This window comes from Dipodomys merriami, unplaced genomic scaffold (genome assembly GCF_024711535.1).
Source record: "Dipodomys merriami isolate MVZ:Mamm:240054 unplaced genomic scaffold, mDipMer1.0.p SCAF_16, whole genome shotgun sequence".
NCBI lineage: Eukaryota > Metazoa > Chordata > Mammalia > Rodentia > Heteromyidae > Dipodomys > Dipodomys merriami.
Genome location: NW_027202937.1, coordinates 27,258,642 through 27,273,673, shown reverse-complemented (window position 1 = coordinate 27,273,673; position 15,032 = coordinate 27,258,642). Strand labels below are relative to the sequence as shown.

General features: G+C 38.7%; 1 pseudogene; it reads right to left on the bottom strand.

The window, feature by feature from the left end:
• LOC138827711 (uncharacterized) overlaps positions 1 to 15,032 on the bottom strand; it is a 276,436-nt pseudogene that overhangs the window by 59,603 nt on the left and 201,801 nt on the right.

The following is a 15,032-nucleotide window of genomic DNA, read 5'->3' as shown; positions in this document are numbered from 1 at the left end:
CTGAAAGTACAAAAGAAGGCTAACATGTTAGAAATCTCACTGTGGCAGGAGTGGAGAATGAATTTACAGGCTTGTGAAGGTGGGGCAAACTGTAAGGTAAAGTTGAAGGTAAAGCAGGAAATTGGCCAAGGATTGCTTTATTTTAAATGTGCAAGTACTGAAGCTTGAACTTAGGACCTGGGAGCTGTCCTTGAGCTTCTTTTGCTCAAGACTAGTACTTAACCACTTGAGTCACACCTCCTCTTCTGGCTTTTTTGGTAGTTCAGTGGTGATAAGAGTCTTACAGACTTTCCTGCCTAGGGTGACTTTGAACCATGATCCTCATGTTTCAGCCCCCTGAGTAGCTAGAATTACAGGTGTGAGCCACTGTTGTAGATTGCCTGTTCAGTATTAAAGGACTAGATGTAGGCTGTAACAAATGAATTAAACAAGAAAAGGCAGTGAATGATCAAATAATGAATAAGTAAATATAAAAGAGAAACAAGTTTAGGAACACTTAGTTTGAACCATTTGTGATACCGAATAAGTAAAAAAGTTATATACAAAGATAATGTAAGTATAAATGGTGTTTTTATATAGGATACATACATGTGTTTAAATAGCATATGCACACTAGGTGTTCTATGAACTGTTATGGGCTATTAGCTAACTTGAGGATATCTTTCTCTATCTGAAGACATCAAATGAGCTACTGGTTACTTACTCTGGCACCCAGAAATGAGCTGTAGCTTCCACATACACATTTGAGACTGTTCCACATGGCAGAAGGTCATTGAAAGGAAGCCAGCAAGAGGATATCTCATAGAACAAAAGTGGGAATGAGGTACACAACCTGGAAGGCATTGAGGTAACAGGGGTTGCTGTTAGGAGTGAATCATAACCATCTTCAAATGTAAAAAGCATTTCCTTCCTCCTGGTCAGTCAGGGTTACTTGACAGCCAACACTGTCTTTATGTGCAGATGCCCTATTCCTAACTTCCCTGGTGTTATTTACAAGCCTTGTAGTTTGTCATATAGTGGGCATGCACATACACACACATATGTGCATGTGCACGCACACACACACACCACCCGGGTATACAAATCTTTCTTTCTTAAAAAACCTCCGAATTCTAAAGTATAAGAACTATCTAATCTTATCTCATTTTCTCTTAAATAAAAACAATATGCAATCAAACTAAAAGATTGGTAAAATGGTGGCAAATACAATAGCAAATAATTTTTTGTAAAGAACATAAAAAATTTAGCAACTTACTAATGTACTAGCAAAATATATTTCTGTTCTTGGCTTCTGTCAGTTATGGTTATTACGCCTCCACATACATTAATGCTGTATTCAATGTCACCCCTTCCATCTTTCCCTCCAAGAAATATCATCCTTAACAGGTTTCCTTGCTCTACTTTCATAGTTGTCAGTAGTCTCTTTTGACAATGTTTAATTTTCTTTATTCTCTCCACAGAAACACCCCTTCCTCTAGTTCCCATCTCTTCACAGAGTATTTCTCTTCCACTCCATCCCTCTACTGATCATCAAATTTTGTTGAGCTGTGCTGCTTTCCTATATAATATACTTGTGATGTGTTACACAGTTATCCATCTTTTCATTTTCCATTCTCCTTTCTCCTCGTGAACACTCGGTTAGCTTTCTTCATGTTTCTAAATTTAACAATCTAAGTAAATATATGTATGGACATGTCAATAGGATCTTCTTTTATCATTAAAACTACATGGCTCAAATGGTAAGCCATAGTATCACCGATAATAATCATAATCTTCATCATAATAAGGCAATAATGACAAGGGAACATGACATTAACTCACCTTCCTTCTTTTACCGTTGATCCCTCTCCACTGCTCAGCTCTTTTCACTATGTAACATAGCTCCTGATTAGAAATCTCCAAATCATATGGAATAAAGAACTTGTTTTCTTCGCTATGGGAGTGCTGAAACACATCTAATATCCGAGAGTCATTGTGTGACCTAAGAACAAAATCAGCCATTACCTGTTTTTTGCTTTCCCACATCTTAATTATTTTTGTCTTCTAAAGTATTTAAGACATTTTGTGTTTCTCTTACCAACGGCTTTTAACTAAACTCTTATTCCCAGGTTCTATTTTTTCAGACATTATTTGATTAAGATGGCAGAAATTGTTTAATACCCTTCTCAACTAAATATATAACCCACACAAAGCAATCTGGGTACTTTTTCACACTTATTTCCTATAAACCTACTGATATTAACTTTGGGCTTCTAAATAATAGACCATATAAAGCAGAGATGTTTGTCATGCTAAAAGCTCTGGAGAAAATAGGAATAGAAGGAACATTTCTAAAAACAATAAAAGCCATTTATGACAGACCAATAGCCAATATTATACTTAATGGGGAAAAGCTACAACCAATTCTCCTAAAATCAGGAACAAGGCAAGGATGCCCACTGTCTCCACTCCTCTTCAATATAGTCCTAGAACCCTTAGCCAGGGCAATAAGGCAAGAAAAAGACATTAAAGGGATCCTCATAGGAAAAGAAGAAGTTAAACTATCCCTTTTTGCAGACGACATGATACTATACCTCCACGATCCCAAAAACTCCATCCCCAAACTCTTAGAAATCATAAATCACTTTGGCAAAATAGCAGGATACAAAATAAACCCACAAAAATCAGTTGCCTTCCTATACACTGATAATGTACAGGAAGAGAGGGAAATAAAGGGAGCAACCCCATTCACAATAACCTCCCGAAAAATAAAATATTTAGGAATTAACCTAACCAAAGATGTAAAAGAACTATTTAATGAGAACTATAAAAAGTTAAAGAAAGAAATTGCAGAAGACACTAGGAAATGGAAAGACCTCCCATGCTCCTGGATAGGCCGACTTAATATAGTAAAGATGGTAATACTTCCAAAACTAATATACACATTCAACGCAATTCCTATTAAAATCCCAATGACGTACATCACTGAAATACAGAAAACAGTCCAAAAATTCATATGGAACAACAAAAGACCTAGAATAGCCAAAACAATTCTAGGGGATAAAGACAATATGGGAGGGCTATCCATGCCGAACTTCAAACTCTACTACAGAGCTATAATAACAAAGACAGCATGGTACTGGCACAAAAACAGACCCGAAGAACAATGGAACAGAATAGAAGATCCAGAAATAAATCCACAGGCCTACAGCCAGCTGATATTCGACAAAGGAGCCAAAGACATACAATGGAAGAAACACAGCCTCTTCAACCGCTGGTGCTGGGAAAACTGGGCAGCCACATGCAGAAAACTAAAAGTGGACCCCAGTCTATCACCATGCACCAACATCAACTCAAAATGGATTAAAGACCTTAACATTAAACCTGAATCTCTGAAACTACTGCAGGACAGAGTAGGAGAGACACTTGAACTAATAGGCACAGGAAGGAACTTCCTGAACAGAGTCCCAGGGTCACAACAAATTGGAGAGAGACTCGACAAATGGGACTACCTTAAAATAAAAAGCTTCTGCACAGATAAAGCTATCGCAACCAAGCTAGAAAGACAACCAACTAATTGGGAAAAAATATTTACCAGCAATATATCAGACAAGGGGTTAACATCCTGTATATACAGGGAACTCAAGAAACTAATCCCTCCCAAACCCAACACACCAATTACTAAATGGGCAAGGGAACTAAAGAGGGACTTCTCAAATGAAGAAATAAAAATGGCAAAGAAACACATGAGGAAATGTTCATCATCCCTGGTGGTGAAGGAAATGCAAATAAAGACAACCCTGAGATACCACCTTACCCCAGTCAGAATGTCCCACATCCACAAATCAGCCAACGACAAATGCTGGAGGGGATGTGGAGAACGAGGAACGCTATTACACTGCTGGTGGGAATGTACACTCATACAACCACTTTGGAAAGCAGTCTGGAGGGTCCTTAGAAAGCTAAAGATTGACCTCCCTTACGACCCAGTCATACCACTTCTAGGCATCTACCCTGAACAACAGGAACCAATATACAAGGACACGTGCACCTCCATGTTTATTGCAGCACTGTTCGCAATAGCTAGGATATGGAAACAACCTAGATGCCCCACCACAGATGAATGGATCCAAAAATTGTGGTATCTATACACAATGGAATATTATGCAGCCATTAGAAATGACAAAATAATGGCATTTGCAGGGAAATGGATGGAGCTAGAAGGAATCATGTTGAGCGAGGTAAGCCAAGAACGAAGAGACAAACAGTACATGGTCTCCCTGATAAGTGGATGATGAATCCAAAATGTTAGGTGATATGACAAAACTAACAGGACTTAAGAAACAAAGAACTCCCACTCATCTGGTTGAACCACTACTAAATATCCCCATGCTGCTGATCACATATATGGTATATAACATATGAGCACCGTTATATATTACAGACTGTGATAGACAATTTGCTCCAGGAAAGTTAGAATGAACTTGTGACTTTAAATGAGCATCATTATTCCACAATACTGTGAATTTCCGGAAATTAAGTAATCACTTAATCACGATCAAAAAAAAAAAAAAAAAAAAAAGAACCTTGGGGAAGGGAGGGAGGGAGGGGATGGTAGGGGGAAAACAATGGAGGGGGTAAAAAAAAAAAAAAAAAAAAAAAAAAGCAGAGATGTTTGCTTATTAATTCAAATATTAAAAATTTGTCTGAAAAGACTTAAGTTTGAATTCATTCTTCCTTCATAATTTGGTTTTGATGCCCTGTCACTGTTGTAGAAATTCTAATCCTTTGAAATTACTAAGTGACGTTTACCTGTGTTTTATGGACCCTAATGAGGCTAATGCTTCCATTAAGGACTCAAATAGATAACTATAAGTGCCTAATCCACTGGCATTTATTCTATGTACCTATTTAGTGTTTTCTATTCATTTGCTATTTACTCAGCTTATATTTCTTTATTTTTCTGGTCACGGGGCCTGAACTCTGGGTCTGGGCGCTGTCCCTCAGCTCTTCAGCTCAAGGCTAGCGCTCTACCACTTGAGCCACAGCGCCACTTCCGGCTTTTTTTCTTTTTGCTTATGTGGTGCTGAGGAATTGAACCCAGGGCCTCATGCATGCAAGGCAAGCTCTCTACCATTGAGCCACCTTCCCAGCCCCTTCCCATTCCTTTTTGCAGATATTATTTGATTAAGATTCCAGTAATTGTGTAAAATCCTAGGAAAATACATATTTACCTTGTGGCTTGGCACAATCTGGCTTATTATGTGTACTTGGAACCAATCATGGTGCATAGGCTAGACCAAGATCCTCATATATCAGTGTCAACACAGTAGTGAAACATGCCTGAGTTATCAAGATGTTTGGATATCCCCCAAGCCTGTCATTCTCTGCATTCAAAGGGAAGGCATGTAAAGAATCTTATTTCAGTGGTCAGAATCATTTGATTTTGTTCTAATCTAGATTCCAGGATTGACTAGACTACCCAGTGTAATAGCATTCACCCCTACTGTTATCTTTAACTGAATTCTTTTTTATATGAATACACTCATTAAGTAAGATTCATCTTCCTGATTAAGCAGAACAGAAGCAGAATTACCATGCTGACTCAAGGTGACATATTAGATGCAAGTAATGTCTTTTAACTACCTCGATCTCCATTCTTTCTAAAATAACAAAACAGATTCTTTGACCTTAAATTGCAAGTTGAAAACTTACATTTTTAAATTTTTCACCTATTTTGTGTTAATTACAATGAAATACATCAAAATTGCAGCTCAGAGGAACCAGTGATCCAAAACTGGCCATATGGTTTGGTGCCATCTTACAATCTATTCTTTTCTTTCTTTTTCATTACATGCTACTGGCGAGGGAGGAGAGTAGACATAAAAGCCAGTGCTTTACATATGTTTGGCAACCACTCTACCACTGTGTTACATCCCCAACCTGGTCCATAATATCTTGAAATGCACCCATTGTTTTTGCTGTGCTTTGAAATTCCAGGTCAGTCATTTGAATGATTTAACTAGTTCGAATGTTAAACAAGAACTAGACTTTATCATTCTCTTAAGCTTGTTTAATGTAACATTCATCCCTTTCTTTTAATGGTGGTAAGATTTAATGTAGTTAAATTACTGTCAATTTGCTGCCATAAACATTTTCTATATGAAGATTTTAAATGCAGGATTATCAACAATGCAATTAACTTTGAATTAATTAGGAATCACAGTCCTGTTTCTGCTGGCTTCTGTTCTTTTTGCCCAGAAAAATGTCTGTCTTTTTTTGTGCTTCTGTCTCTTATTATGTGAAAAAATAATATGGAAACATAAAACTTCCATATACAGGACAGCTGACAAATGTTTTGGCAGAGAACAAAGTGGCACATTGGAATATGGGAAGCTGTACAAAGATTAATTGCATTTTAGTTTTATACTTAAAGTTTCTTTTTTCTTGCCATTTTGGGTGGCATTTTCCAAAGAAAATCTTCCTGATCAGGTGTTATGGGTCAAATTACCAGCCTTTATTAGTTTTCAGAATATTTTACAGCTCTATAAAACCAGTTTACAGACAAGGAGGAAATACTGTATGGTTGGATATAAAATATAAAAACAAATAAATTGAATATAGATAATTATACATGTTTGATGATATTGTCAGGCAATACAACACATATCCAAAAAGTAAATTACTTAGTCCTTTTGGATGTAAGGATATATTTTTGTAAGGATTTTTATGAACTTCAAATTTTCTGATTCTCTTCAGAAAATTAAAGATACTAACAAGGTGGTAAATTTCTGAGAAAAAAGATATAACGGTTCCAATTACATTAACTAATGTTGTATTAGTGAACTTGATGAAAGAGAGGGAAAAATATTCTTTATGTATACACAGAATGATTCATTCAGTAAGATATTTTAACTTTTCTTTCTCCCATTTAAAATTTAGGTAAAAATTACACATACGTTTTTGCCCAGTTACGGCCTTTCTTGATGTTTGTGTATGTGTGTAAATATCACATTGAATCATGTAAAACTGAAGATGTTGACTCATATTTGGTGACGGGGGTGGGGGGAAGCCAACAATTAGCAAAGATAGGAGAATACAGAATTATTACATTATTCTTATTTTTCTGTAGGATTGAATATTTTTAGTAAAATCTAAGTTTAAGCAATTGTACTAAATACCATAACTCAGCAGGGTGATGGTCACAGATTTGGATTTCTTTTTAAAAATATAATTATTATTCAATATGTCTTAAAATTTTGTATTTTAAATTTCTTCTAAATGTAATTAAAAGAAGAACTACATTCCACCTGTCTGTAAAGCCTCAGGCATTATTGTTTATAGAAATAGGTCACGTATTATGCCACAGGTTCTGATGACGGCCAATGAAACGAAGTAATTTACCAAGTCCTCTGCCCTGTGTCCTACATTTACAGCAATTCATTGCTGGGTGAGTGGCAGAAGCTATTATGTTTGGTTCACATCTGAATGAGGGTCATTTCCAGAAACCTAGTATATGACATTTCTTTTAAAACTAAAAAGGACAAGTGTGAACATTTAGCTATGGTATGATTTTAAGGGTCAGAAAAAGGATGGAATCTATAACATCAAACATCTCTAAATGCTAATATCTATCTGAAGAATAACAATCAAATGTAACTGTTTCTTTCTAACCCTGAAAGTTATAAGCAGGTTGACTGATGTGACTTTACATGTAGAGCTGTGATATATGTTGGAAAACAGTTATTAATGGCATAATATTTGAGGCTGACATGGGGAAATCTCCAAACCCACAAGTGTATGAGTTTCTTTTTTAGAGTCTAACAAGGACTTTATACATGTTAATACCACTTTTTTTAAAATCAGAACTGTCAAAGACTTTGAATGAGGTGTGTGACATCCAAATCTTTCTCCCTCCATATATATTTTTCTCTCTCTCCATATACACCATACACACACACACACACACACACACACACACACACACACACACACACACACACACACACACACATATGAAGATAGTTTTGTTGGCTTCCTAGAAACTCTTGAATACCTGTCTATAGTGTGCCTAATAGAAGTTGAAAATGACCTGGGTTTGGTTTGATATTATGCTGTGTAGTGGGAAACTGAAATGCAAGAGAGGATCAAAGAAAACAAAGAGAATAAAAGAAGGGAAATAATTTCAGAAAGTGGAGAAATGGATAAAGTTAAAAGATGTACATCACGGGGAAGTCATCCAACCCCTCCCTGCCTACTTCCAGACAGAGTCATATATCACAGGTGTTTTGTTATGAGGTTGACATCCTCCAACAGGTTTATTGTAGTTTGGAAGGAAACCATCATCCTCTTAATTCACTCCTCATCAATCTGTTCCCTAAATGAACATATGCTCATACGTGTACATGCTGACTATATGCAAAGTTGTGGGATTAGGATTGGACTGATGAATGCAGAACAGAAGAGGTAAGATAAGGACTCCAGGAAGGGGCCAAGGGATGTTGAGTAGGAGGTTGACACAGTGATGCTGAGTGCTCTGACTATCATAGTCACATGACATGGAAAGCAGGCACGGGCTCAAGAGAGGAAGTAACTTGGGCTGGGAAGGTGGCTCAGTGGTAGAGCACTTGCCTTGCATGCCTGAGGCCCTGGGTTCGATTCCTCAGCACCATATAAGCAAAAAGAAAAAAGCCGGAAGTGGTGGTGCTGTGGCTCAAGTGGTAGAGCACTAGCCTTGAGCTGAAGAGCTGAGGGACAGCGCCCAGGCCAGAGTTCAGGCCCCAAGACCGGACCCAAAAAAACCAACAACAACAAAAAAGAGAGTAAGTAACTTAACAGTGGCAGGAAGATATTATCGATTATAACTACATTCTCATTTGGCTTAAAGATCATCTTGGTTAGTGTGAGAACAGACTGGAGGAAGCAAGTATCATGAGATTTGTTGGAGAGCTAGGTTAGAATAAGAGAGAGATGAGGCAGATTGTTCAGAGGAATTAGATGAACAAATTCCACCACTCAATTCCTAGAATGCGTGATGATGAGTGTGGAGAGTGAGAGAGAAGGCCTTAAGGGCAGTATTCAGGTTTTGTTTCTTCTTTCTTTTTCTCTCCTTCCCTTCTTCCTATTCTCTCCCCACCTCCTTTCTTTCTCCTTCTTTCCTTTTTTTGCTCTCACCCTCTTTCTTTCTTTTTATTTTTGTTGTTGGGTATGGGGTTTGAACTCTGGGCCTGGGTGCTGTCCCTCAGCTCTTCAACTCAAAGGTAGCGCTCTACCACTTGAGCCACAGCTCCACTTCTACTTTTCTGAGTGGTGTATTGGAGATAAGAGTTACACAGACTTTCTTGCCTGGGCTGGCTTTGAACCATGATCCTCAGATTTCAGCCTCCTGAGTAGGAAGGATTACAGGTATGAGCTGCCAGCGCCTGGCTTCTCACCTTCTTTCTTTCCTTTCTTCTCCACCTCCCCCCTCCGTTTTCACATGCACACTCAGGTGCATGTGCATGTGTCCAGGTGATTTGGGCATTTATTGGGATAAGAAATCCTGTATAATGAGAACTTTGAAGGAGGTTCTGAGTTTCTGAGTTTCTTTTCCAAGTATTAATTTGGGTGTCTTATTAAAATAGAGAGAGAGATTTGCTAGAGTTAGTTAAAACTTTTAAGTACAGGGTGCCAGTGACTCACACCTGTAATCCTAGCTACTCAGGAGGCTGAGATCTGAGGCTGGCAGTTCAAAGTCAGCCCAGGCAGGAAAAGTTGTAAGGCTCTTTTCTCTAATTAATCAACAAAAAATAGAAAAGTAGAGCTGTGGATCAACTGGTGAAAAAAAAAAAACTTCAGTTACTGTACCCAGGCCTTAAATTCAAGCCCCAGGATGCACATCTCTCTCTCTCTCTCTCTCTCTCTCTCTCTCTCTCTCTCTCTCTCTCTCTCTCTCTCTCTCTCTCTCTCTCTCTCTCTCTCGTACACACACACACACACACACACACACACACACACACACACACACACACATACATTCAATGCAGCACAATTTTGTCTGTGTTTTCTTTTAACTCTGTCATCGGTATTCTCAATATCAGATTTAAAAACCACGACAAAGAACAATATCATAGTAAAATGACAGCCCCTGCATTGTGTCCATTTGCTAATTCATAGAGTAGTTGAGGGAAATTTTTAATCAATAATTGGAGACTCTGAGGTGAGTATAAGAGCTAATAATGAACAGATTAGGGAGAGAATTTTAAGGTACAGTTTGAAATGTCAGGTCCTCCTGACTGAGAGTCCTTTGAAGGCTCACTGGGTCATGTAAGTGGATCCATTTTAGGCTCTGTCCCAGGAAATCCAAATTGTCAAGAATACCAGAACCACAGGTGCCTTCTCTCGCTGAACTCCATGTGAGGTCTTAGCCCCTGGGCATGAGGTCTTGCCCTCATGATCAAAGTCAATGGCAAAGAAGGTTGCTCAAGCACTGAACCCATACTAGAGGCAGAGGGCCTTCTGTCCCCTTGAAGTTACAGAATGACAACTCCTTTGTGTGTGTGACCAAGATCACTCCAAACCTATCTGCAGCTTTGAGCACCTAAGCATGCTCATATTAACCTACTTATCAGATCATTAGAGAGTAAAAGACCACTTGGGAGGCGAAGGAGGGGGCTGGTAGAACTGAGACTCAGAAATACCAAGTCAGAGCACAGGATTCTCAAGAAGGAAGGAGGGGAATTTCATTTGACACCTATGAGGTAGTTATCACCTCCTGCTTCTTTGCATTTTTACATGTATTAGCTAAATGGGCCTGCATTTCTCCCAGATATAAGCATTGCTTCTGGCAGTCTCCTTCCTTGCTGCCCTGTATTTTTCAAATTGGAAAAAGTGAGACTAAAAGTTTATGAGAGACACTTTGATGTTTGAGATTAGCCTACATGAGATCTGTGCTGCATACCTTTTCACAGTTTGTGTGTTCTGGCTTAAAGCTCAATGTAAAACAAAGCACTTGGAGAAAAGTGTCATTTGAACAAGTAGCCCGTGAGCTACATTTTATTCAAAGTGGAACATCTATCACCTCTAAATAAATACACTCATTTACTTACTGATGTTTTTAATTCAATAGGTATTTGTTGTGTTCATTGTTGTCATAGTACTGGGTTTTCCTGGGATTTTGTGTGTTTTTGATAGGTTGTTTTGTTTTTTGTTTTTGTTTTTGGCTGTATTGGGGTTTGAACTATTAGCCTTGAGCTTGCTAGACAGGTGAGCTGCCATCTGACCCACCCTGCCAGTCTATTTGGTATTGCTCTTTTGCAAGATAAGCTCAGGCGAGGCTACACTATATTCCTCCTATTTGCTTTTGTCACATCAGTAAGATGATAGATATGTGCCATCACATCCAGCCATTGATCAAGATGGAGTATTGCAAAAGCTATTTCTTTGCCCTCCCCATCCAGGCTGGCAAATCACCTGATTTCTGTCTCCCAGGTAGCTGGGACTATAGGTTTGAGTCACTTTGTTCAGCACCTGGGAACACTTTGTTAGGTACAGAGCAAAAAAATGGTGAACAACCTGGCCTTCCATCTCCAGTTTAATAATACACATTATGGATGGGAAGGTAGCTTAGTAGTAAAGTGGATGCCTAGCATGCATGAAGCCCTGGGTTCCATTCCTCAGTACCCCATATACAGAAAAGGCCAGAGGTGGTTCTGTGGCTCAAATAGTAGAGCATTAGCCTTGAGCAAAAAAAGCTCGGGGACAGTGTCCAGGCCCTGAGTTCAAGCCCCAGGACTGGCAAAAAAACAACAACAACACCTTATTTTGTGACGATGTACATATTTGAGCTTGACTACTTATATAACATCAAAATATTTGTCATGGAGAGTTCAATTTACCATTTTTTATGCATGTTATTCTTTTTGTTTGGTAGTTGTTCAGTTGCTTTAATGACAAGGAGGTATAAGTTCCTCAGGAATAGTTTTAGAGATCATGTAAAATTCAGACAACAAAGAGTGAGTGCAGCAGGCCCTGAGGATCATTCTAGAAGATGCAAGGATTTGTTTGAAGGTGTGTGTAAAGGTCCCCTGAAAGATTTAAGACAGGCTCAAGCCGGGGAAATGGACTGTACCAGAAAATGCACCTTGTCTTTTCATCCGGAACCTCCTACCTTCTTCTCAACCTGCTGAGCAAAACTCACACCCCAGTTCCCACAAATCCCGGTAGATTATTTAAGTTTCTGTTTAATCCTAGAGGTGTTAGAAGCAAGTTGAAGTCACCAGAAGTCAGATCACAAAATGATCTTAACTAATCAGCCTTATTTTGTCTTTATGAGAGAAAAACAACTGTTCTCTGCCTCTCTTTGTCTCTCTGCTCTCTCCTCTCCTTCTCTCTGTTGTGTGTGTGTATGTGTGTGTGTGTGTGTGTGTGTGTGTGTGTGTGTTTGTGTGTGTTTCTATCCCTCAGATTCTTTCAGATACAGAGTGGGAGAGGTGGAAGGAAACAGAGCAATCTATCTGCTGAGATCCCCACTCCACGGAGCAGAGGGGAGACATCCAGTATGTGGAGCCCCAACAATGAGACATTTTCCAACAGTCACTTGGGTTAGCAGACCTGGCGCTTTATTGTGTCTAGTTCTTTGAAACAGTGTTTGGGGTTTTTTGTTTTGTTTTGTTTTTCCTCTGCAGGCATGGCATATTGTGCTTAGTCCATTTCTGCCTAGCAGAACACAGAGCACTTATAAGTCTGATGTTGGTTTCAGGAGGTGAATTTTGTTTACCTCCATACATAAAAACTTAGAATTTTTCTCCACATGGTAAATCATCCTTTGTCTTTACTGGGAAGCATTGATTTAGAGCATAGGAAATCTTTGATTATCTCTCATACATTCCCTAGACAATAGATATGCTCATAATATTCTCATCAAAACCTGTCTTTAAGTTATTTGAATCTAAATTAATTTTCTTCAGTAATAAATGACAGCAGCTAAAACTTATAAGGCTATTTGAAACTATTAAGTCAACGATTAGGAAGATGTAAGCACGCCCCAAAAACTAATTAACTTGACTACCAGTCTTTTAAATTTGTGTACAGCTCCCAGGAATATGAAAGCCTAAACAAATCTAACTGACATTTAAAGTGTGATATCTCATTCTCTGCATATTATAAAACATATGTAAACAGCCTGTAGATCTTCAGTACTGTTTGGATAATTTTGTAATTAGCGCAGGATATCAGTGGAGTCTGTGTTTGGAAGGAAAGCCTTGGGGCCAAACACTACCAGTGGTAATGGGCCTCACGGAGTCTCCTTTGTGCCAATACCTAGACATGGTCATTTCTAAACATTTCATTAACGGATCAGTTTTACACAAGAAGCTCTAAGAGAAAGTTCACCCTGTACATCACATTACAAATATAAAAATGATTAATTTTCTTTTTATAATTTAGTAAGAGAACATGGTAAATGATTACCTGGAGATGCCATCGATTTTGTTTATCCACAATGAAGACCAAGAAAAGAAAGATAAAATGATGTTCCTTTTAGATCTATCCACAGCTAATACTCTGTGTGTGTGTGTGTGTGTGTGTGTGTGTGTGTGTGTGTGTGTGTGTTTGGCAGTACAGGAATACTAGACCTAGGGCCTTCATTTCATAGGTAGAGCTATTCTGCTAGCCCATTGTTTTTAGTTATGATGAGATAGTGTCAATGCTTTTTGTCTGCATCAAACTCAAATCATCATCCTTGTACCTATACCACCCACCTAGGACTCATTTGTTGAAATTTTTTGCCTGGACAGAACTAAAACCATCATCTTCCCAACTTTACCTCCCAAGTAGCTGCATGCATTACCATGGCAGGCAGTTCAATGTTTTTTGTTTGTTTGTTTGTTTTCAAAGTAGAAGTCCAACTGTATAAAAAGCCAGGTGCCAGTGGCTCACACCTGTAATCCTAGCTACTCAGGAGGCTGAGATCTGAGGATCACAGTTCAAAGCCAGCCCAGGCAGGAAAGTCCGTGAGACTCTTATCTCCAATAAAACATCAGAAAACCAGCAGTGGCACTGTGGCTCAAGTGGTAGAGCGCTTGCCTTGAGCTGAAGAGCTGAGGGACAGGGCCTAGGCCCAGAATTCAAGCCCCATGACCAACCCCCCCCCCCAAAAAAAAAAACTGTATAAAAATAAAATTGTTGTAAAATGTCAAAATGTGGAAGATATTTTAATGAATCATAAAACAATAAAAGACTTTACCATATGTGAATTGTTAAAAATAAGACAAGCTGGGAAACAGTGACTTATATCTATAATCCTAGCCACTCAGGAGGCTGAGATCTAGAGGCTGAGATCTAGAGGATGAAGATTCAAAGCAAATGGGGCAGAAAAGTCCATAAGACTGCATCTTCAATTAGCCAGCCAAATAGCCAGACCCAGATGGGTGCCACCTATAATCCTAGTTACTCAAGAGGCTGAGATTTGAGGATCATGGTTCAAAGCCAGCCCAGGCAGGAAAGTCTGTGAGACTTCTATCTCCAATGAACTTCTCAAGAAAAGCCAGAAGTGTCATTGTGGCTCAAGTGGTAGAGCGCCAGCCTTGAGCACAAAGAGACTCAGGGACATAGTCTAGGCCCTGAGTTCAAGCCCCAGGACCAATAAAAATAATGCCAGGCCAGGGACATGGCTCAAGTGGTAGAATACCTGCCTAGTAAGCAGGACACAAAGCTGTGAGTTCAAACCCTTTTAATTTTTTTCATTATCAGCAACAGCAAAGCCAGTTCTGTTAGGTCAAGCTAAGTGTGGAGGCCAAAAAAATAGCAAGTGCACAAGATGATTGATTCTAGGGTTACTTTCTCTAATGCCCAGGTACTGCAATCAGCTTGACATTTTATCTTCTTAATCATTTCTCACCCATTATTGAGCTTCTCACCACTCCTACCTACACTTCTCCATGAGCCAAGCTTTTTAGCATTTTAAAGCAAACACTGATTTACTTTACAGAGTGAAAGATTGGGCCCTGATTATGTGACATTAATTATTTGCTTACTCTTTCATACTCTACATGCAATATAAATAATTAAGATGC